Source organism: Myotis brandtii, unplaced genomic scaffold (assembly GCF_000412655.1).
Source record: "Myotis brandtii unplaced genomic scaffold, ASM41265v1 scaffold628, whole genome shotgun sequence".
Lineage (NCBI taxonomy): Eukaryota > Metazoa > Chordata > Mammalia > Chiroptera > Vespertilionidae > Myotis > Myotis brandtii.
The window spans coordinates 227,975-236,848 of NW_005370403.1; the positions used below are offsets into that span (position 1 = coordinate 227,975).

At 59.7% G+C, this 8,874-nt stretch overlaps 1 long non-coding RNA gene across 1 annotated transcript in view; it reads right to left on the reverse strand.

Annotated features, from left to right (window-relative positions):
* Positions 1 to 4,522: 4,522 nt before the first annotated feature.
* The window catches only part of LOC102253446, a 7,834-nt gene continuing 3,482 nt past the window's right edge, over positions 4,523 to 8,874 (reverse strand). Inside the window, exons 2-3 of the long non-coding RNA XR_001359402.1 lie at positions 6,410 to 6,416; positions 4,523 to 4,535 (exon numbers count right to left, since the gene is read on the reverse strand). This is a non-coding gene — a long non-coding RNA (uncharacterized LOC102253446). The remainder of the gene's footprint in view (positions 4,536 to 6,409; positions 6,417 to 8,874) is intronic.

Sequence of the window (8,874 nt, forward strand, 5' to 3'; positions counted from 1 at the left end):
ATGTTTCTCTCTCTCTCCCTCTCCCTTCCTCTCTGAAATCAATACATACATATTTAATTCATTTTTTAAAAATCTTATTTTTTAAGCTTTTGCCTGGCCAGTGTTCTCAGTGGCTGAGCACCGGCCTATGAAACTGGGTGCCCGGTGGTTCTCCGAGGACAACAGGCCATCGCCCGGGGCCCAGCAACGCGTTGGCCCCTAGCCCTGCCGGGAGCGAGTGTGTTCTTTGTCTCTGGAGTCGGCCGCTGCCCCCGCATCGCACCCCCAGCAGCTCCCAGCAGCCTCACAGGGCTCCAGTGCTGGCCGGCTGCCCAGATTCCTCCATGGATCACCTTGGGGCACGGGCGGTCTGGGGAGGGGCCTGGGCCAGGGGCCGAGAGGGTCAAAGAGGCAGAAAGGATACAACTGCACACAGCGGGCTCCTTTCAGGCTCCAGAGACAACTTCTAACACAGGCCGCCCCTCCGTCCCCTCCGGCGGTTTTGGCTGCAAATGCCGCCTCGCCTGCCTGTGTCTGCCGACTCCCTGCTCCTCCCTTCTCCCTCCGGCGGGTCCTGCCTTACACACTTTCTTTTTTCTCTTCTAATATATGTTATTGATGTCAGAGAGGAAGGGAGAGGGAGAGAGAGAGAAACATCAACGATGAGCGAGAATCATCACTGGGGATGGAGCCCGCAACCTGGGCCTGTGCCCTGACCGGGAATCGAACCCTGACCTCCTGGGTCATAGGTCAATGCTCAACCACTGAGCCACGCTGGCGGGTGAATAACTTTGCTCAGTGACCGCTCTGATAGCCAACGTCTGAGAGCACTTGCTGCGCAGCTGGCACTCTGCCCGGTGGCTCCCCTCCCCTCTCTCCGTCTGATCACCATCTGAGCCCTGTGCCGGGCACTGCCATTGTCCCAGCCAACAAAGGAGGCGGCGGACTTGGAAGGGGGACGGCTTTCACTCAGGGCCACACCACATGGATTCAGGTTCACACGTGGGCCGTCTGGCTGCGCACCACACGCCCGGCCGGTCCCTGTGGCCCTCGGTTATGGCCTGCTCCCGGGGACGCTTACCCGCCGGCCACTGCCCTCCTCACCGCTCCCGGAACCACGGGAACCGCGGGAACCGCGCAGCCAGGCCGCGCAGAGGCTGGAGGTGGGAGGTGGGGCCGGCTTCCTACTTAAGTTCAGAGCCGAGAGCTTTGCTGCTTCATGCACTTGGGGACCAAAGGGCGAGGGACTCACGGGTGACTCAGCGCCTCCCTTCCTCCTCTTAAAGAAACAGGTGCCCACAGCTAAGAGGCCCCACAAGGACTCTCAGTAGAAGAAAGAAGCAGGCTTTCGTTGCCTTCCCCTAAAATACTATTATTATTTTTCAAAAACACCATGCTTCTAAGAGTCCCGTGTCTGGTGGCAATTTAAATCGGTCCCTTGTTTGCAAAGTCTTAATGGGCCCATTTCACAGATGTGGTAGCTGAGGATCCAATAGGCTAATTGGTTTGAACGTGAGCCACCAGCAGCTGATGTCATAAAACGCACCCACTCACGCCTTTGCAAGCTGGAGCTCTAATTTGGCAAAGCGCTAAGATGAGTGTGAGGTGCCATTCCTTTCGTGTGAAACAGCCCCTGCCCGGGGGCGGGGTACGTACCCTCCTGACGCAGGAAGGTACCACTACGCTTTGAAACCTATCAGCTGGCCCGGCTGGCGTGGCTCAGGGGTTGAGCGTCGACCTAGGAACCAGGAGTTCGCTGGTTTGATTCCCAGTCAGGGCACAGGCCCGGGTTGTGGGCTTGATCCCCCGTAGGGGGCGTGCAGGAGGCAGCCGATCCATGATTTTCTCTCATCATTAATGTTTCTCTCTCTCTCCCTCTCCCTTCCTCTCTGACATCAATAAAAAAAAATATTTTTTTAAAGTAGGATGAAATAGAAGTCCTGGATCTCTATGAAGCTAAGGCCTTGCAAAGGAAATGGAGAAGCAATTATCAAAAAAAAAAAAAAAAAAAACGAAGCCAAGAGCTCCCGAATCTCACTACGGGGCAGAGATGCATCCACTCCGGAAACCCTCAGGCAGCCACCAGCCCTGGTCCCGGCCACAGGCAGCCCCTGGCCGGGTCGCAGGCCTGAGGCTCCTGCACTCGCGCTGCCCTTCTCCAGGGAACCCCACCCACTGGTGCGGAGGAAGGAGGACCCGTGTCCGGCCGTGTCCGTGTGAGCACTCACCCCCTGGGGGCCCCAGAGTCCACAGAAAACAGACTGAGTCGTGGGCAGGAAGGCTGTGCCTCAGCCACTGCAGCCGTGGCTGAACCTTCCCGTCTGAAGGACTTCTTGGGTCGAAGTACAAGGCCACGTCTCTGCAGAAATGCAGTCTGGGGCGTGTTTTCAGAATGCCTGGGGCAGCAGCCACTACCCCCTTCCCCAGCCTAGGGTTTCCGCGGGCGTCTGAGAGGCTGCCTGTGTGGCACGCCCAGCACCCACAACCACTCTCCCAGGTGCCCACGGGGGTATGAAAAGGCATAAGGCAGCCCCAGCGGCGTGGCTCCGTGGTCGAGCATCGACCTAGGAACCAGGAGGTCAGGGTTCGATTCCCGGTCAGGGCACAGGCCCGGGTTGCGGGCTCCATGCCCAGCGTGGGGCGTGCAGGAGGCAGCGGATCAATGATTCTCTCTCATCGTGGATGTTTCTCTCTCTCTCTCCCTCTCCCTTCCTCTCTGACATCAATAACATATATTAGAAGAGAAAAAAGAAAGTGTGTAAGGCAGGACCCGCCGGAGGGAGAAGGGAGGAGCAGGGAGTCGGCAGACACAGGCAGGCGAGGCGGCATTTGCAGCCAAAACCGCCGGAGGGGACGGAGGGGCGGCCTGTGTTAGAAGTTGTCTCTGGAGCCTGAAAGGAGCCCGCTGTGTGCAGTTGTATCCTTTCTGCCTCTTTGACCCTCTCGGCCCCTGGCCCAGGCCCCTCCCCAGACCGCCCGTGCCCTGAGGTGATCCATGGAGGAATCTGGGCAGCCGGCCAGCACTGGAGCCCTGTGAGGCTGCTGGGAGCTGCTGGGGGTGCGATGCGGGGGCAGCGGCCGACTCCAGAGACAAAGAACACACTCGCTCCCGGCAGGGCTAGGGGCCAACGCGTTGCTGGGCCCCGGGCGATGGCCTGTTGTCCTCGGAGAACCACCGGGCACCCAGTTTCATAGGCCGGTGCTCAGCCACTGAGAACACTGGCCAGGCAAAAGCTTAAAAAATAAGATTTTTAAAAAATGAATTAAATATGTATGTATTGATTTCAGAGAGGAAGGGAGAGGGAGAGAGAGAGAAACATCAACGATGAGCGAGAATCATCACTGGGGATGGAGCCCGCAACCTGGGCATGTGCCCTGACCGGGAATCGAACCCTGACCTCCTGGGTCATAGGTCAATGCTCAACCACTGAGCCACGCTGGCGGGTGAATGACTTTGCTCAGTGACCGCTCTGATAGCCAACGTCTGAGAGTACTTGCTGCGCAGCTGGCACTCTGCCCGGTGGCTCCCCTCCCCTCTCTCCGTCTGATCACCATCTGAGCCCTGTGCCGGGCACTGCCATTGTCCCAGCCGACAAAGGAGGCGGCGGACTTGGAGGGGGACGGCTTTCACTCAGGGCCACACCACATGGATTCAGGTTCACACGTGGGCCGTCTGGCTGCGCACCACACGCCCGGCCGGTCCCTGTGGCCCTCGGTTATGGTGACGGCCTCTGAGCACATCAGCGGGGAAGATGCCGCGCGGAGCCCAGGAGCAGCGCCCGCCCCAGCCTGGGAGCCCAGCCCTCGTGCTAACAACACGGACACGCTGCAGGGTGAGGTCTGAGGAGGTTGTTTTTCTAGAAGCATCCCTGCTGGGGCTCCCGAGTCACAGCCCATGAAGGGCTGCCCACGTGTGCAGGCGGGAGCCGGGCCTTCGAAAACAGCCGTCACCCCGCCCAGGCTGCAATGAAATGTCAGCCTGAACCCGAAATACACCCAGGAAACGTGTGGGGGCAGCTGTCCACACGGCTGCTCAGCCTCACCCCGAATTCCTAGAGAGGGCCTTGGGCTTTCCCTGCGTGCACCAGGCCACTCCCACTCCCATGCAGGCTGGGGGCTCAGGCGTGTGCGTGTGCGTGTGCGTGTGCTGCAGGGCTGCCTCGAGCTCGGCCTGGCCCCACCGGAAGGAAGTCTCTGACTATGGAGCAAGCAAAGCTCCGCCCACTGCACCCGTCCCCTGGGGACCCTACTGTGCCCTCAGCTGGAGACCTCGGGTCTAAGGGACACAGATCAAAGACCCAGTCTTTTCACGCAGGCGCCCGTGAGGGGGGAAGGAACCAACGATGTGGAACCACCATGACCTTGTGCTGTGGAAGGAACCTGGACCAGCGATTTTTATTTCTCTCCTGAGTGAAGGACCAGAGAGACACGCCCTCTCTCCACAGGACAAGACACAATCATTCTGCAGGCCCTTGTTGAGGCCCTACTATGTGCAGCCCACTGTGCTGAGGAATAGGACCAGGTGGAGACCCTGCCCTCGAACGGCAGCAGCCGGGCTCTCAGCACTTGCCCAGCCCTGGGCAGGCACGTCCCACACACGATCACACTGAATCCTCACCAGGGAGGCACTAATTCTACACCCATTTTGCAGATGAGGAAACTGAGGCCTCGAGCAGTTAAGCAGCTTGTCCGAGGACCCAAGTGACAGAGCTGAACTCAGATCCGCCCAGCTCAAACCTCCTGAACTCTTCAGCAAACACGAGTTCCTACCTGACAAACCAGCACGTTTGCCTCTGTGTTAACATTGGGGTCCGTTTGCGGAAAGGACGGGGGGCGGGGGGGGAGCGTCTCCTGGGCGCTGGGGGGAGAGGGCTTCACGGCCACTGCATGTGCCTGAGCCTGTTCAGTGTCCTGAACAAGAATGTGGTCCCTGAGCGGCCAGCACACGTCAGGAGGGGCCAGGAGGAGGGTCAGCCCGAGGCCATGCGTGGGAGTCTGGGCAGCATCTCAGCCTCGCTGAGCTTCCTGCCTCCGACGCCTGGCTCTGCGCTCACACCTTCCCCCACATTTCACATCAGAGGGGAAGGAATTTTGAGGAGGCCACGGAAATGCCCTTTATCAGCGCAGAGAGTCCCGGGAGGGGAGTGGGAAGGAGCAGGGGGGGAGGGGCGGGAGGCGTGACAGTCCTCTGACTCAGGCCAGTTATGAGCCCCAAATGCAAAATGCTAGGGGAGCCCTAGCTGGTGTTGCTCAGTGGATAGAGCATCGGCCTGGGGACTGAAGCGTCCAGGGTTTGATTCCTGGTCAGGGCACAGGTCCGGGTTGTGGGCTCCATCCCCAGTAGGGGGCATGCAGGAGGCAGCCGATCAATGATTCCCTCTCATCATTGATGCTTCTATCTTTCTCTCCCTCTCCCTTCCTCTCTGAAATCAATAAACATATTTTTTTTAAAAAAATGCCAGGGGAGCTTCTGAAATAAAAAACTCACCCCCCACCCCGATGGGGCCATTTCTACAGAAAAATGAGTCTCCACTGAAGATAAAACGTGAACCAAAGTGAGAGCCTACGCATCACCCAGCTGGGAGCTGGGGTTTCCAACAGAACCTCCCGTCTTCCTGCAGAAAAACAAAGCTACACCCAGTGATCGATAAGCCGTCCTCCCTCCCAGGGGACGCGCACCCCCCGCCCCCCCGCTGGTAATCTCAGCGAGACCACGAGACTCAAGTTTCAGCGAACTTTCTCCTGCGCCCACGCCCGAGGGAAACTGCCCCTCACAGCACCCGCACACTCCCCCCCAAATGGCGGGGGTTCAAGAACCCGCTTGTCCAACCAGCTTCGCACACTGTGCCTCCTGCAGTCCTACTGCCCGTGCCCTCAGCCACCAGCACGCGGCCTGCGCGTCCAGAGGCTGCGGTCGGACTCACTTTGCAAAACCGGGCTGCACAGGCAGCCTCCCGTGGCACCCCGAGGACAAGGTCACCCTAAGTCATGACCGGCACCCCAAAAACAATCCACAGCAGGGATGGGGAACCTTCCCTCGGCCAGGGCCACTGGGGTATGTATAGCATCACTCACAGGCCATACACAGTGACCAGCTTCAAAGTGAGCTGCTCTGGTTGGTCAAGCATTTCATTAGCTCACCCCTAGTTCCCGGGCAGGGCCAGACCCCACGGTTTCGTGGGCCTTATACAGCCCGCAGGCCGGCGTCCCCACCCCTGCTCTACAGCCTCCGTGTCCACCGGGCTTCCCGGGGCGCTTGCTGGCACAGCCGAGGTGAGGCTGGTTCACTCACCACGGAGCCGGCGGGTTTGCCGGAAGGGACGCCGGGAGGAAGAAGGCCTTCGGTGTGGCTCCGACCGGCGGCCCCGGAGCTGTGTGGCCTCGGGAGGAGGCTCGGCCTCTCTGGGCTCAGGTTTCTGGGCTGTAAGACGAGGATGCTGACGTCCTGGCTCTGATATTTCAGGAGCCAGAGAGCGGGCGGGGCACCTGGGGGTGGGGCACCAGGCCTCAGCCGCCGGAGGAGCAGCTGCCCGACATCCTGCAGGGGGGACCCCGAAAGCCCAGCCCGGCGCTGTCCTCTCCCCAAATTCTTCTCTCTTTCTGCCAACTCTGGCCAGGCACCTTCAGATGCCAGCTGCCCAGCCGCTCGCCAGGCGGCCTCCCCCTCCAGCTGCTGGCTGTGGAGTCCGGACGGCGGGCCAGGCCAGACAACGTGCACCACAGCCCCTCCCTCCAGGTCCAGCTTCCAGGACGGCCTCGCACTCCAAACGCCTGGTGCCGAGATCGCCCGGGCAATTGGTCCCATACAGTGCGCTCCGAGCTGGTGTTGCGCTGGTGCGGCCGGCAGGGCTCACCCACACGGGCGCTCCCTCCCTCCCGCAAATGGTAGGTTCAGTCTCTTCTCGGCCACTCTTGGCAAGAGGTTAACCCCAAAGCCCTGGCTTTGCAAGGAGGGGAACGCATTCGCCATGTGTGCCATGTGCTTCAGATACAATGTTGCAACCCTGAGGCCACCGGGTGGAGGCTGCTAACCCCGGGGATGGGAGGGAGCTTGGAGGGGAGGGAGCCCAGGGCAGAGGCGCATGAACTTCAGCAAGTTCAAGGTCCAAGCCCAAGTGAGCACCAGGAACCTGATAACAGTGTGAGCATCGTTCCAATGATGACAGTGATGACTCTAATAATAAAAACGATTACCCCTGGTGTGTAAGTGCTCACCACGTGCCAGGTAGGCAGGGAGCAAAGGTTTTATGCATATTATTTTGTTATTTTTTAAACATATAGTTTTATTGACTTCAGAGAGGAAGGGAGAGGGAGAGAGAGATAAAACATCGATGATGAGAGAGAATCATGGACCGGCTGCCTCCTGCACGCCCCGTACGGGGGATCGAGCCTGCAACCCGGGCATGTGCCCTGACCAGGAATCAAACCATGAGGTAGATGCTCAACCACTGAGCCACGCCGGCCGGCACGCATGTTGCCTTTATGTCATCTCCATGATAACTGCATGCGGTGGACACACGTTACAGAGGAGGGAAACCGAGGCTGTGAGCGGCTGAGAACTTGCCCGACCAGCCTCTGCCACCGGTCCTGTCCTGTTCTCTGGACAGGAAGCCCCCCCCTCCCTTGAGAGCCGCTGGGTGAATTATTCAGCGAGCGCTGGGCGTGCCCACGGGCACCTCCGAGTATCGGGTGCCGGGGAGCCGAGTGCCGAGTCTGCCAGCCTAACAGTCCAGGGACAAGACCGCAACGTTCCCTTGTCCGGAGGCCGGACCCACTCTCGGCTGAGATGACCACCAACCCGAGTCTGAGCCGTGTCCAAGCCACAGCCTGTAACGGCCCAATATTTCTCAAAAGGACGTTTAAAATGACAGGAGCGACGGGATAGAAAATCAAGCCCGGAGGGCCTCCGAGGCGCACCGCTGTCCGGCCTCGTCTGCTGCGAGAAGGACACCCCACGGCTGCCTTTCCTTCGCTTTAATTTTCTCAGCGGCAGCACCCTCCACGCCTACCCTTCACTCCAGACGTGGTGTCGCAGCCGGTAATTTTAGAAGGAGGAGGAGAGAAGGAAGAAACAGCCCGAGTGGGAAGAAGGTGTGGGAGGGCGGGAGGGAGGGAGGGAGTGTGAGGAGCGGCCCGGCTCGTCCTGGTCCCACTGGGTTCCCTGGGCGCCGGGCGCCAGCGGCTGCTCTCGGCCCCCCTCCCTCCCCTCCATCAACTTTTCACCCCACGGCCCCGCAGGAGCCGCCCTGCCCCTGTCCACACAGAGACGCTGGGCACCTGGGAGTCAGTCCATCGTCTCAACCCGCACTGACCACGGAAGAGGATATTTCCAACCGTTTTCCCAAGTGGGAAAGGAAACCCCTCTTACTTACTTACTTACTTACTCATTAAATATATTTTTATTGATTTCAGAGGAAGGGAGAGAGAGAGAGAAACATCAGAGAATCATGGACCGGCTGCCTCCTGCACGCCCCGCACTGGGGGTCAAGCCCGTGTCCTGACCGGGAATCGAACCATCACCTTCTGGTTCATAGGTTGATGCTCAACCACTGAGCCACACGGGCTGGTGAAAAACCCCTTTTACATAAACTTTCAGCAAAAAAACCAGCGTGGCGACGCCCACAATGGATTGAGACCTGCACATCCGACCATCAGCGGGGAGCGAGCACAATGCCAAGTTCTAAACTCTCCATCCACTGGGAGACCCGTTCGTATCCTACGTCACAACCCAGCCAGGCCTCTGGGCCGAGTCTACGAACTGGCGAGGCTGTCGGTGGCCCCGGACGTGCACGGAGAGGGGCCGCACGCGGGCAGAAACCCACAGCCGAGCGCCTGTGACAGCCGGGGACGGGGAGGAAGGAGCTGACGCATCCCTGTGGGCAGAGGGCGCCTGGT